Source organism: Bubalus bubalis, chromosome 19 (assembly GCF_019923935.1).
Source record: "Bubalus bubalis isolate 160015118507 breed Murrah chromosome 19, NDDB_SH_1, whole genome shotgun sequence".
Lineage (NCBI taxonomy): Eukaryota > Metazoa > Chordata > Mammalia > Artiodactyla > Bovidae > Bubalus > Bubalus bubalis.
The window spans coordinates 42,729,853-42,742,324 of NC_059175.1; the positions used below are offsets into that span (position 1 = coordinate 42,729,853).

A 12,472-nucleotide genomic window follows, 5' to 3' on the forward strand; every position below is an offset into this window, starting at 1 on the left:
CTCCACTAGCTTTGTTAGTAGTGATGCTTTCTAAGGCCCATTTGACTTCACATTCCAGAATGTCTGGCTCTAGGTGAGGGATCACACCATCATGATTATCTTGGTCGTGAAGATCTTTTTTGTACAGTTCTTCTGTGTATTCTTGCCACCTCTTCTTAATATCTTCTGCTTCTGTTAGGTCCATACCATTTCTGTCTTTTATTGAGCCCATCTTTCCATGAAATGTTCCCTGGGTGTCTCTAATTTTCTTGAAGAGATCTCTAGTCTTTCCCATTCTGTTGTTTTTCTCTATTTCTTTGCATTGATCACAGAGGAAGGGTTTCTTATCTCTCCTTGCTATTCTTTGGAACTCTGCATTCAGATGCTTATATCTTTCCTTTTCTCCTTTGCTTTTTGCTTCTCTTCTTTTCACAGCTATTTGTAAGGCCTCCCCAGACAGCCATTTTGCTTGTTTGCATTTCTTTTCCATGGGGATGGTCTTGATCCCTGTCCTCTGTACAATGTCACGAACCTGCGTCCATATTTCATCAGGCACTCTATCTGTCCGATCTAGACCCTTAAATCTATTTCTCACTTCCACTGTATAATCATAAAGGATTTGATTTAGGTCACACCTGAATGGTCTAGTGGTTTTCCCTACTTTCTTCAATTTAAGTCTGAATTTGGCAATAAGGAGTTCATGATCTGAGCCACAGTCAGCTCCCAGTCTTGTTTTTGCTGACTGTATAGAGCTTCTCCATCTTTGGTTGCAAAAAATACAATCAATCTGATTTTGGTGTTGACCATCTGGTGATGTCCATGTGTAGAGTCTTCTCTTGTGTTGTTGGAAGAGGGTATTTGCTATATCCAGTGTGTTCTCTTGGCAAAACTCTATTAGCCTTTGCCTTGCTTTATTCCATATTCCAAGGCCAAATTTGCCTGTTACCCCAGGTGTTTCTTGACTTCCTACTTTTGCATTCCAGTCATCAGAATGAAAAGGACATCTTTTTTCGGTGTTTGTTCTAAAAGGTCTTGTAGGTCTTCATAGAACTGTTCAACTTCAGCTTCTTCAGCATTACTGGTTGGGGCATAGACTTGGATTACTGTGATATTGAATGGTTTGCCTTGGAAACGAACAGAGATCATTCTGTCGTTTTTGAGATTGTATCCAAGTACTGCATTTTGGACTCTTTTGTCGACCATGATGGCTACTCCATTTCTTCCAAGGGATTCCTGTCCACAGTAGTAGATATAATGGTCATCTGAGTTAAATTTACCCATTCCAGTCCATTTTAGTTCACTGATTCCTAGAATGTTGACATTCACTCTTGCCATCTCCTGTTTGACTACTTCCAATTTGCATTGATTCATGGACCTAACATTCCAGGTTCCTATGCAATATTGCTCTTTACAGCATCAGACCTTGCTTCTATCACCAGTCACATCCACAACTGGGTACTGTTTTTGCTCTGGCTCCATCCCTTCATTCTTTCTGGAGTTATTTCTCCACTGAAATCCAGTAGCATATTGGGCACCTACTGACCTGGGGAGTTCCTCTTTCAGTATCCTATAATTTTGCCTTTTCATACTGTTCATGGGGGTCTCAAGGCAAGAATACTGAAGTGGTTTGCCATTCCCTTCTCCAGTGGACCACATTCTGTCAGACCTGTCCACCATGACTCCCCCCCATCTTGGATGGCCCCACACGGCATGGCTTAGTTTCATTGAGTTAGACAAGGCTGTGGTCCATGTGATTAGATTGACTAGTTTTCTGTGATTATGGTTTGTGTGTCTGCCCTCTGATGCCCCTCCGACACTTACTGTCTTACTTGGGTTTCTCTTACCCTGAACGTGGGGTATATCTTCAGGGCTGCTCCAGCAAAGCGCAGCTGCTGCTCATTACCTTGGATGAGTGATATCTCCTCACAGCTGCCCCTCCTGACCTTGAACATGGAGTAGCTCCTCTCGGTCCTCCTGCGCCCACGCAGCCACTGCTCCTTGGACGCTCCTTGATAATGATAATGATCATGAATACTCACTATGTACTAGGCACTAGATTAAACTCTTTTTGTCCATTAACTCATTTAACTTCTAGCAAAATTTTGAGAGAGATACTGTCAGTATACTCAATTCACATGAGTAAACATGTTCAGAGAGACCTTTCCCCAAAGCCCCTAAGTAGAAAAACAGATTCGAATCTAGGTTTGTCTGATTCACAGCTGAGGGGTCTTAACCCCTAGGCTCTAGTTTAAACTACTGAAAGATGCTGCTGCTGCTGCTAAGTCGCTTCAGTCATGTCCGACTCCGTGCGACCCCATAGACAGTAGCTCACCAGGCTCCTCTGTCCCTGGGATTCTCCAGGCAAGAACACTGGAGTGTTTTGCCATTCCCTTCTCCAATGCATGAAAGTGAAAAGTGAAAGTGAAGTCACTCAGTCGTGTCCAACTCTTAGTGACCCCATGGACTGCAGCCTACCAGGCTCCTCTGTCCATGGGATTTTCCAGGCAAGAGCACTGGAGTGGGGTGCCATTTCCTTCTCCGACTGAAAGATGACCTATGCAATTAACCTTCCACTAGGAATTGCAGTTGTAAGTGTATACATTAGGGATTGTTCATTTACATACATAAAGGAGTTAAGACAAAAAAGTTTACTGTGGCAATGAGTTTTGTTTTTCTTAAAGTCTTTTTTTTGTTGTTTTATTTTATTTTATTTTTATTTTTTAACTTTATAATTTTGTATTGGTTTTGCCATATATCAACATGAATCCGCCACAGGTATACATGTGTTCCCCATCCTGAACCCTCCTCCCTCCTCCCTCCGCGTACCATTCCTCTGGGTCATCGCAGTGTACCAGCCCCAAGCATCCAGTATTGTGCACGGAACTTGGACTGGTGACTCATTTCATATATGATATTATACATGTTTCAATGCCATTCTCCCAAATCATCCTACCCTCTCTCTCTCCCACAGAGTCCAAAAGACTGTTCTATACATCAGTGTCTCTTTTGCTGTTTTGTATACGGGGTTATTGTTACCATCTTTCTAAATTCCATATATATGCGTTAGTATACTGTATTGGTGTTTTTCTTTCTGTCTTAAAGTCTTATAATTAGCTGATTGTCCTCTAATGACGGTATATTTTTAAAAAAAGTCTCAGGCATTTATAAAGAATGTTGTGGAATACTGAGAGAAGAATCAGCCCGTTTGGACTAAAAACCCAGCTCTGCTGTTTCCCTGCAGTGTGTACTTGGGAAAATAGCTAAACTTCTCTGTGACTTTATTTTCTCATCTGTAAAATGGAGACGTTAAGAGTATCTACTCATTCGTGAAAATGAAATGAAACAATACAAGTAAACCATTGAGTGTCTTGCATTTACTAAGTGTTCAGTAAATATCAGTGTTATGTAATGGACCTTCCGCATAGTTAAAAGGAGTGGTTATATGTACCCAAAATGGAAAGTTCCTAAAGACATATTACTGAGCATAAGCAAGCAACTTGCAGACAGTTGGTATAACATGATAATATTTATAAACTATATATTTTTATAGATTCATATAATGTATATAATCAAATTTTTAAAAGGCACCTGACAAAGTTTCTCTCTCTCTCTCTTTCACACACACACACACACACACACACACAAATGGTCTTTCAAAGCATCGATACAGCTGTCATAACTGTGGAAGTCTTTACTGACTGTGGTTACACATGTTGGTCAGAGAAAAGAATGACTTGAGTGAGGGAGGGGGAAGTATACTTGTTAAAGTCACACCTTTCATTTGCTTTGACACAAACATGTACGTATATGAATATGTGTATGCTTTTCCAAAACTGGAGAAAAACCAAGTTTTGTTGTTCCATTGAGAACAAAAATACGTTTTGGAAACATTTCAAATGTAATCCTGCCAAATATGGCTTTCATCCTACTTTCAAACAAATATTGATGTCTTTTGCTAGCAGGATTTCTTTAAAAGAGTAATGAAGTATAAATGTTTTCTTATCACTAAAATGATGTGCCTCTTTGGGAGGTATTTGGATTTTCTTAATTTCTTTGAGATTTCTTAGTAGTCATGATTTTGACGGGTGTTTTTGAGAAATGGCACTACTTTTTAAAATCCCTTTCATCTCTGAGAGAATGATTGCTACATCATTTGCTTTATGCCCAGATGTATATTCTCTATTTCCCTCTTTGCTATTAGAGCTAGGCCACATTCTGTTTAAGGCTTCCCTGGTGGCTCAGCCATTAACGAATCTTCCTGCAATGCAGGAGACCCAGGTTTGATCCCTGGGCCTGGAACATCTCATGGAGACAGGGATAACTACCCACTCCAGTATTCTTGCCTGGAGAATTCCATGGACAGAGGAGCCTAGTGGGCTAGAGTTCATGGGATAACAAAGAGTCAGACACAACTAAGTAACTAACACTTTAACTTCCGTGTACTGATTGCTTCTGTAGGAGGGCATGACTGACCTTACACTAGTAATTTCTGTGCATTATTTCTCAAGTTATGTCAATCACTTTGCTTATACCACTAGAACAGTTTCAACAAGGCTTGTGAAAAGCATAGATTCTCTAGAAGTGTAGGACATGACCAAGTTACTGGAATATCAGGAGGAAGTAAGATTTCTGGGAAAAACAAAGCTCTGGTATTATCTAACTTTTAGAGATTCAGGAAAACAAATATCTGTTTTGATGCTAGATCCATGATATTTTTGGTAAAGAATGAAGAATTCTCTTTTTGATTATCTTCAATTTATTTTTTGTATTTTTGAAATTATTTATTTTGGCAGAGACTGTGAACATGCATGTATACACCAATATGAATTCATGTCACATATCTATCTATCTATCACCATGTATCTCATCTAATCTATCAAGAGTGCCAAGTACAGCTATTTTTAAAGGGTAGAAAGTACATTCCTTTTAAATTTAAAAGTTAACAGTTTATTTTTAAAAGAGAGTAACTGTTTTTCAAGAAAGTGCTTCCAACCAGAAAGTATGTAGTGTGTCCAGAGCATTTAGGGCATTGTTTTATTATTTGAGAGTTATTAGCTATCTGAGATCCTAGATAATAAGTGAATAAAATATTCAACTTACATAAGTATAAGTAATAAAATAAGTGTGCACTTATTTGTAGTTTACACAGTTCTTTCTCATTCCTCTTCTGTTTTTATCTTTATGCAAAACATTATAAAATCACTCAAATGCTTTTTATTTTATTAGAACAAATGGATTATCTTTTTCAAAGATTATCAAACTATCAAAATTCCATGTCATTTTCCCCCGACTCTAATATTTGTGATTAATGAAGAAAAATTTTAAATTAAATCACTGCTTTTTTTGTTTGTTTGTTTTGTTTTAGTGATAAACAGCTATGAGCAGAAGCCTTTTGTTCTTCAGTCACTCAGTCATGTCTGACTCTTTGTGACTCGATGGACTGCAGCACGCCAGGCCTCCCTGTCCTTCACCATCCCCCAGAGCTTGCTCAAACTCCGTCCATTGTTAATCAGGCACTCTGTCTATCAGATCTAGTACATTAAATCTGTTTGGCTATATTACTTTGCTTATTTTCTTCCCCCTACTTCCCAGGCTGCTCTTTGGGTGAGCATCTTCTCTCTTTCATATCTGTACTTCTAATGGATGTGGGTTTTTTCCTTGATTGGCAATTATCTTCACCTTGAAGGCTAAGCATGAACTTATGAAAATGAGAGATAAAATCATTTTCTCAGAGTGGCTGTTTCTAAAGTACTTAAGCTGAAAGTCCAAAAATAGGTTACCCAGTTTTCTACGTGATCCCACCTGGATTCTGGTGACAAGAGTGCAAGAGGCATGGTTAGTCAGTTAGTGTTAGTTGCTCAGTTGTGTCTGACTCTTTGTGACCACATGGACTCTATCTATGCAATTTTCCAGGCAACAATACTGGAGTGGCTTGCCATGTTCTTCTCTAGGGGATAGTCTTGACCCAGAGATTGAACCCAGGTCTCCTGCATTGCAGGCAGATTCTTTACTGTCTGAGCCACTAGGAAAGCATGCTGCAACCAATAAGGGAGTATATTTGACTCATGAATACTTCAGACCTAGCAAAGATTGCACTGAGAACTGGTAAAGAACATGACTCATAATGGGAACTCTATTTGTAATAAATCTTTTGTCATCATAAAGGATTCAAAGGAAATTACTCTCCATACTATTTACTGAAAATGTTTGTGTCTTGTCTAAGGCTGTGTCTATACAACTGAAAATGATTAGATTAGATTATTTTCTGCTATACTAATGCCAATATTAATGGCAGTGTGGATTTCTTCATGGTCGATTTGATAATTTCTTTGGAGATGGGCCATTCTTATAAAATAATAACAAGCGACTGGAATCAATTGCACTGTATTGACAAGGTTTATTGTCTTTTCTGAAATCACTTGAAAAGACGTACCTGTGAATTTCACTCAGAAAATTGACTTTGGTTACAAAAGTCCTCATGCTCTATGAGTCTCCCTCCAGAAACATATCTTTAGGAGTTTACAAACAACGTGAATAGGGTATTACATGTATAGCAGACTCAGGAAAAAATGGAAAGATTTGAAAGAATAAAAGTAACAAAAAGAGACCAATCATATGAAATGATAATCTCAAATAAGTTATAACTGAGATAATTTGGAGTATTTAGGCACTTTGTTGTCTCTATAATTTAGTGCTGAGCTGTATGAACACTGCACTTCAATAGAAATCAGAACAGCCTGATGAGATTCCATCAAAGAGATGGAAGATGCAGGTAAAATTACTAATCTCAAGCCTTTATGCACAGATGAACATGGCAATAAGAAAAAAAAAAAACTAGTATAGAAAAACTGAAGGAAAGGCTGAAGCTTTCTGTGCATCCATAGAAATAATATATGCATTGATGCAATAGCATATGGAGATTGGTTAATTTTTACCAAGCAATTTGTGTTTTAATTGTGCTCAATTTATGATTGGGAATATGTGTTATCTAGAAAAAAAATCAATTGTAACTTCCCTACTGCCTCCATAGACTGATTTATCCAGGGTTCTCTATATAACAACTTAGAGGTAACGATTGAATCATAAAATGAATTATAGTAATTTAATCTCATAAATTCTTGAGGACTTCAAAGAGCTAGGAAAAATAAAATTATAGAACAAGAGAATATATGGATTACAGGAAAGACACAAACACAGCAAAATAGAGACACGTAGGTCTTTACATTCTTTTAAGATTTGATGAAATTAAATACTTTAACTCAGTAGCTTACTCAGCAATCATGTTGCCATAGGAGCTGAAGGATGCTACAGCCTGATTCTAAGAGATGCCTGATACTAAGAGATAGATAGTCCTCTGATGGGAAACTCTGGACTGAGGATTCAACCAACAGCTTTGCCAAGCTTTCTTAAAACTGCCACATTTTCTCCCTACTCTTGCATCTGACTTTTCTTTCTTCTCTTTCCCCTCACAAGAGTTAGCCCTGCGTTCTGTCAGCTCTTCCAACCTCCTCCAGCTCCTTCCACAATTTCCTTCATAGATGTTTTCCCTAAAAGAAAAGAAAACAAACTTTTGGACATCTAATTGTGTCTCGGTGTCATCTGCTTCTCACAGTGCCCAATAACACCAGTGGTGTCCGGGGCTATCCAAAAAGAAAAACAAGACGGGGTTTAGGACTGGCTTAATCATCACCTTGTGGGTGAAGAGGAAGGATACTGTCCTGTTTGGTAGGTGGGGCAATGACACTGCCTCATACAGAAAGAAAGAAAGAACGTGAAGTCGCTCAGTTGTGCCCGACTCTTTGTGATCCCATGGATAGTAGCCTGCACCAAGCTCCTCCATCCATGGGATTTTCAAGGCAAGAGTACTGGAGTGGGTTGCCACTTCCTTCTCCAGGGAATCTTCCCAACCCAGGGATCGAACCCAGGTCCCTCACATTGTAGACAGATGCTTTACCATCTGAGCCAAGGCAGTGTTAATTGCTAAGGAGTTTATTGCTGGTGGCAGGAAACTATCTCAGTGGAGAAGAATGCTGTGATGGGGATGAGGATTCAGGCATTTGACAGCTGTGTGTTAACAATGCTTATAAAGACAGTGAACTTGGCTAGTTCCTTCTAAGTGTATTTATGCCCTGTGGAGGGATAGTAAGAAACTGAGGGCTGCTAACAAGCCTTGGTATCTTACAAAGAGGCCTTTATTTCCTGTAGTGAAAACATAGGCAGAGATATGCAACAGGCTGACGATCTCACAGAGCTGTAGGGCTTTGGAGGCATCTGAGTGATCACCCAGTGTTCTCTTTGTTGTGCCAAGGCCAGGGTGCTGGCTGGGGAAACCCGAGGCCCTGAAACACAGGATGGGGATACCTTGATGTTATTTCTGCACTTGTCCCTGAACTCTCTGGGCTTCAGAGGTGGACTGCCTTCTTGAGAGAGAGCTATCATTTTCACTGAAGGCCTTGTGGCTGGCATGGTGCTGCTATAATCCTCCACCAGCAGCTACTTGGGCAAGTGGCAGCAAGTGGTAGTCACTGTGCTGTCTACTGGCTCTGCTGGTTCTGGTTAAGCAGCTGATGAGCTCAGCTGAGCAGGACGTGAACTTCATGTGTCAGCTGCACAGTGGTGGAGGTGATGATGCCCTTGTGGTGCTGCTAGCTGGCCTTGTCTGCTGGTCACCATCCTGATGCTGGCTGGCCTGGCCATTTCCCCTGCTTGCTCACTGACTGCTATGTTGTCAGCAGACATTGCTCTGGTTGCCTCAGTCTTGGTCTTGCTCCTCGGTCTGCTGTACCAAGTGGGTGTGAGTGGATATTGCCTACCCTTATGTTATTGCCCTATCTGATATTGCCCCCCTCTCCCCCACTGCTCAAGGTGACACAGTAGCAATGAAAGCATCTTTACCATCTCAGGATGGTTGTCTGCTGGCCAGGGTCATACAACTACATCCATCATCACCAGCCTCAGACAACCCAATCAGAGTCCTTCTTTCCATCACCTGCCTCAGCATCCTGAGTGAGTGTTGTGTGTGTATGTGTGAGAAGCAGATGGTGAGTGTGTCTGAGTATGTACATGCCCCAGGATGGTCTACCCCTCTGGTGGGATTGCATGGTTTGTGATTAAGAGCCTATGTATGCCTACACATTCACATCACAATTAGGTGAATGCATATCTCCTTGGATCTGGTGTTTGTGTCCATGGAATTGTGATAGTCTGCCTGTCTGGCATATGTGGGTCTCTAGGCTGAGAAGAACCTGGGAACCTTGAAAGGTCTTGACTGCTGTTAGCAACACCACTTAAATCCAACCCTGCCTTGTAACACCCTTTAGGCACTTCCATAAAAATCACTATTTTCTCACTTGAGAGCTGCAGCAAGTACCCTTCACTGAGAGTCACTGGTGGCAAAGTGGGAAGAACATGGGCTTGGAAGATCTGAACTGGGATCCCTCCTCTAACACTTACCTGCTGGGGAACTTGGACAAGTGACTTAACCTTTCTGTACCTCAGTTTCTTGAAGGTCCTGGTCCTGGTGGGGCAATTGACTGCAGAATAAATAACATAATGGATGGAAGAACTGGGCACGTGGTAGAAGTGAAGCAGGAATGGTGGCTGTTGAAACAAAACAAAACAAAACAAAACAAAAAAAACAAACTCTCCTCTGAAGGAAACAGATGATCCCCTTCTCCACTTCTGGCTGCAGGCTGGTAATTGGTAGGTCCCAGGATAACCATATTGGGTTTCATAAAGAAGGAAAGAGACTGTTGTACAATGAATGAGTTGAAAGAAATAGATGATACATACATGAGCTAGGATAATACTCTTGGGATGGGATTTTGAAGATGCTTCATTAAAGAGGCCAGAATGTAAGACTGTGTAAGCAAGTATTCTTGACTTGGGACAGTTAATTGACTTTCCTGGGACAAGACATATCCTAGCAAGGACCTAGGAGATGAAGTAAGCTCATGGCTGCAGTGGCTCCCGGAGACCTTAAAAAAAGTGATGATCAATGTTAAGTGGAGTAAAAATGTCTGACTTGTGTTGTCTAACATTAGAGGCAGGAATAAAGAGGCTGAGGGAAACAGGCATACAGGAGTGGATACCTTATGTGAGGCCAGAAAATCCAGCAGATTACTGTGTTCCACAGAAGAAACCAGAGGTCGCATTATTCTCTAAGGCAATCATCAAAATGCTGGTGAGAGGGACACTAGCATCAGAAATTCTGTAGGGCCTCCTCTGTAGGCCAGAGCTGGTGGTAGAGAAAGCAGATACAGTCTTTAGAAGCCAAGTATCAGAATTACACATCAAATGCCAGGAGGACACAATTATTTTAAAGATCAGCAAGGTCAAAGGGGCAGCCAAATGAGCTTGGTCCATGGGGAGTGGTAAAGGTGGTTATTGAAAAGTGGCATCCCTGGCAACAAGAATGGTGTTTAATAAACTGTAACCCAAAAATAAAATGGAAAGGAGGGAGGATAGGGAGGCTGAGAAGTGAAGACAATTCCCCCCCCCAGCAAAGTAAAAATATCTTACTTGGCACTCATATATGAGCCAATTTTCAAATACTGAACCCGTAACATCCAAACAGTGGGCACACCTCACAGTGAAAGAGGTTAGGTAAAAGCCGTATGACCTTGGCATCTGCTGGTTGTATTACATAGTGCACCATCTAGAGTCAGTAAGTCCCACAGAACTAGAGAAATCTAGCCAAATTGTCAGTCCACAGGCAATACTCTGAAATTAAGCAGAGCCCTCAGGGTTTTTCCAGTGGTCATGTATGGAGGTGAGCGTTGGACTATAAAGAAGGCTGAGTGCTGAAGAATTGATGCTTTTGGACTGTGGTGTTGGAGAAGACTCTTGAAAGTCCCTTGGACTGCAAGGAGATCAAACCAGTCAATCCTATAGGAAATCAATCCTGCATATTCATTGGAAGGACTGATGCTGAAGCTGAAGCTCCAATACTTTGGCCACCTGATGCAAAGAGCTGACTCATTACAAAAGATCCTGATTCTGGGTAGGATTGAAGTCAGGAGGAGAAGGGAATGACAGAGGATGAGATGGTTGGATGGCATCACTGACTCAATGGACATGAGTTTGAGCAAGCTCTGGGAGATGGTGAAAGTTAGGGAAATCTGGAGTACTGCAATCCATGGGGTCTCAAAGAGTTGAACACGACTGAGTGACTGAGTAACAACAACAAAATGCTCAGCATGTAGTGTATTCATTAAGTCATAAACTTCCCTGTGATGCTGTGTGTCCCTAAGGAAAGAATATGGAGATCTGGGAACCACAGCATGGAAATAGGATTATCCTCATTGACCACCATGCTCCATAACTAGGTGGGGGATTTTATTTTTCTATATACAGTACTCTGGGCTTTGCAGAGTTGGAGGTCTTTATAAGCAAAGGGGACATACTTTTGCTGGGGGACACAGAAGAGGTTCTATTGAAGTGCATGCTATGCTGCTGTCTGGGCATTTTGGATTCTTTGTAGCCAGAGACCACCAGGGTAGAAGAGAAGTCATCATACTGGCAGAGGCAATTGACCTTGATAATAAGAGGCCACGGGGCTACTTTTCAGGCAGTAAGAGTGATGAAAAATACATGTAGAACCCAGTTTGTTCAGGTGGGCACCTCCTAGTATTCACCTGCCCAGATGTAACTATGAATAGTTATGTGTAGCAGCCATCATCTGAGGGTCTGGTTAACCAGGGATACAGTAGTTGTTCAGTCACTGAGACACATCTGACTCTCTGCAATCTCATGGACTGCAGCATGCCAGGCTTCCCTGTCCTTCACTATCTCCCAGAGTTTGATCAAATTCATGTCCATTGAGTTGGTGATGCCATCTAACAATCTCACCTCTGCTTACCCCTTCTCCTTCTGCTTTTGATCTTTCCCAGCATCAGCGTCTTTTCCACTGAGTTGGCTCTTCACATGAAGTGGCCACAGTATTGGAGCTTCAGCTTAAGCATCAGTCCACTACAGGAGGGAATGGCAAACAACTCCAGTATTCTTGCCTCGAGAACCCCACGAACAGTATGAAAAGGGATACATACTTCCCAGGAAAGAAGGTTTAGATCGCACTAGTATTGAGGTGCACCACCAACAATGTGCTGAGATGATCACTGAGTATAAAGGGAATTGTGAATGGATAACAGAGGAGGGATAGTTTAAATATCATTTGTAGTCTCAAGATTAGATTGACTGCATCAAAACTGCCTCTTCTGAGTTTCTCGTCAGGTAGAGAGGCCCATGGGAACCCTGGATAAGATACTCCCCAAGTAGAGAGTAAAGTAAACGTATGTGATGCAAGAGGTGGCCTGTGGCATCCATCAAATTATGTCCCTCAGAAGTTCCAAATGAGCAGAGCATAGTTCAGCAATGGTTCCTATTGCTGTGCTCTGAAAGCCATCGCCACTATCAAACCAAGGCTGACAATCCCTATCACTATTCCCAGCCAAGGCTGAGTGCTGTGCTGACAGCAGCAGGCTAGGTCATTCCT

The 12,472-nt window shown here is 41.3% G+C and overlaps 1 pseudogene; it reads left to right on the plus strand.

The window, feature by feature from the left end:
- Nucleotides 1–6,738: 6,738 nt before the first annotated feature.
- LOC112580659 lies at nt 6,739–8,989 on the plus strand (annotated as a pseudogene).
- The last annotated feature ends 3,483 nt before the right edge of the window (nt 8,990–12,472 follow it).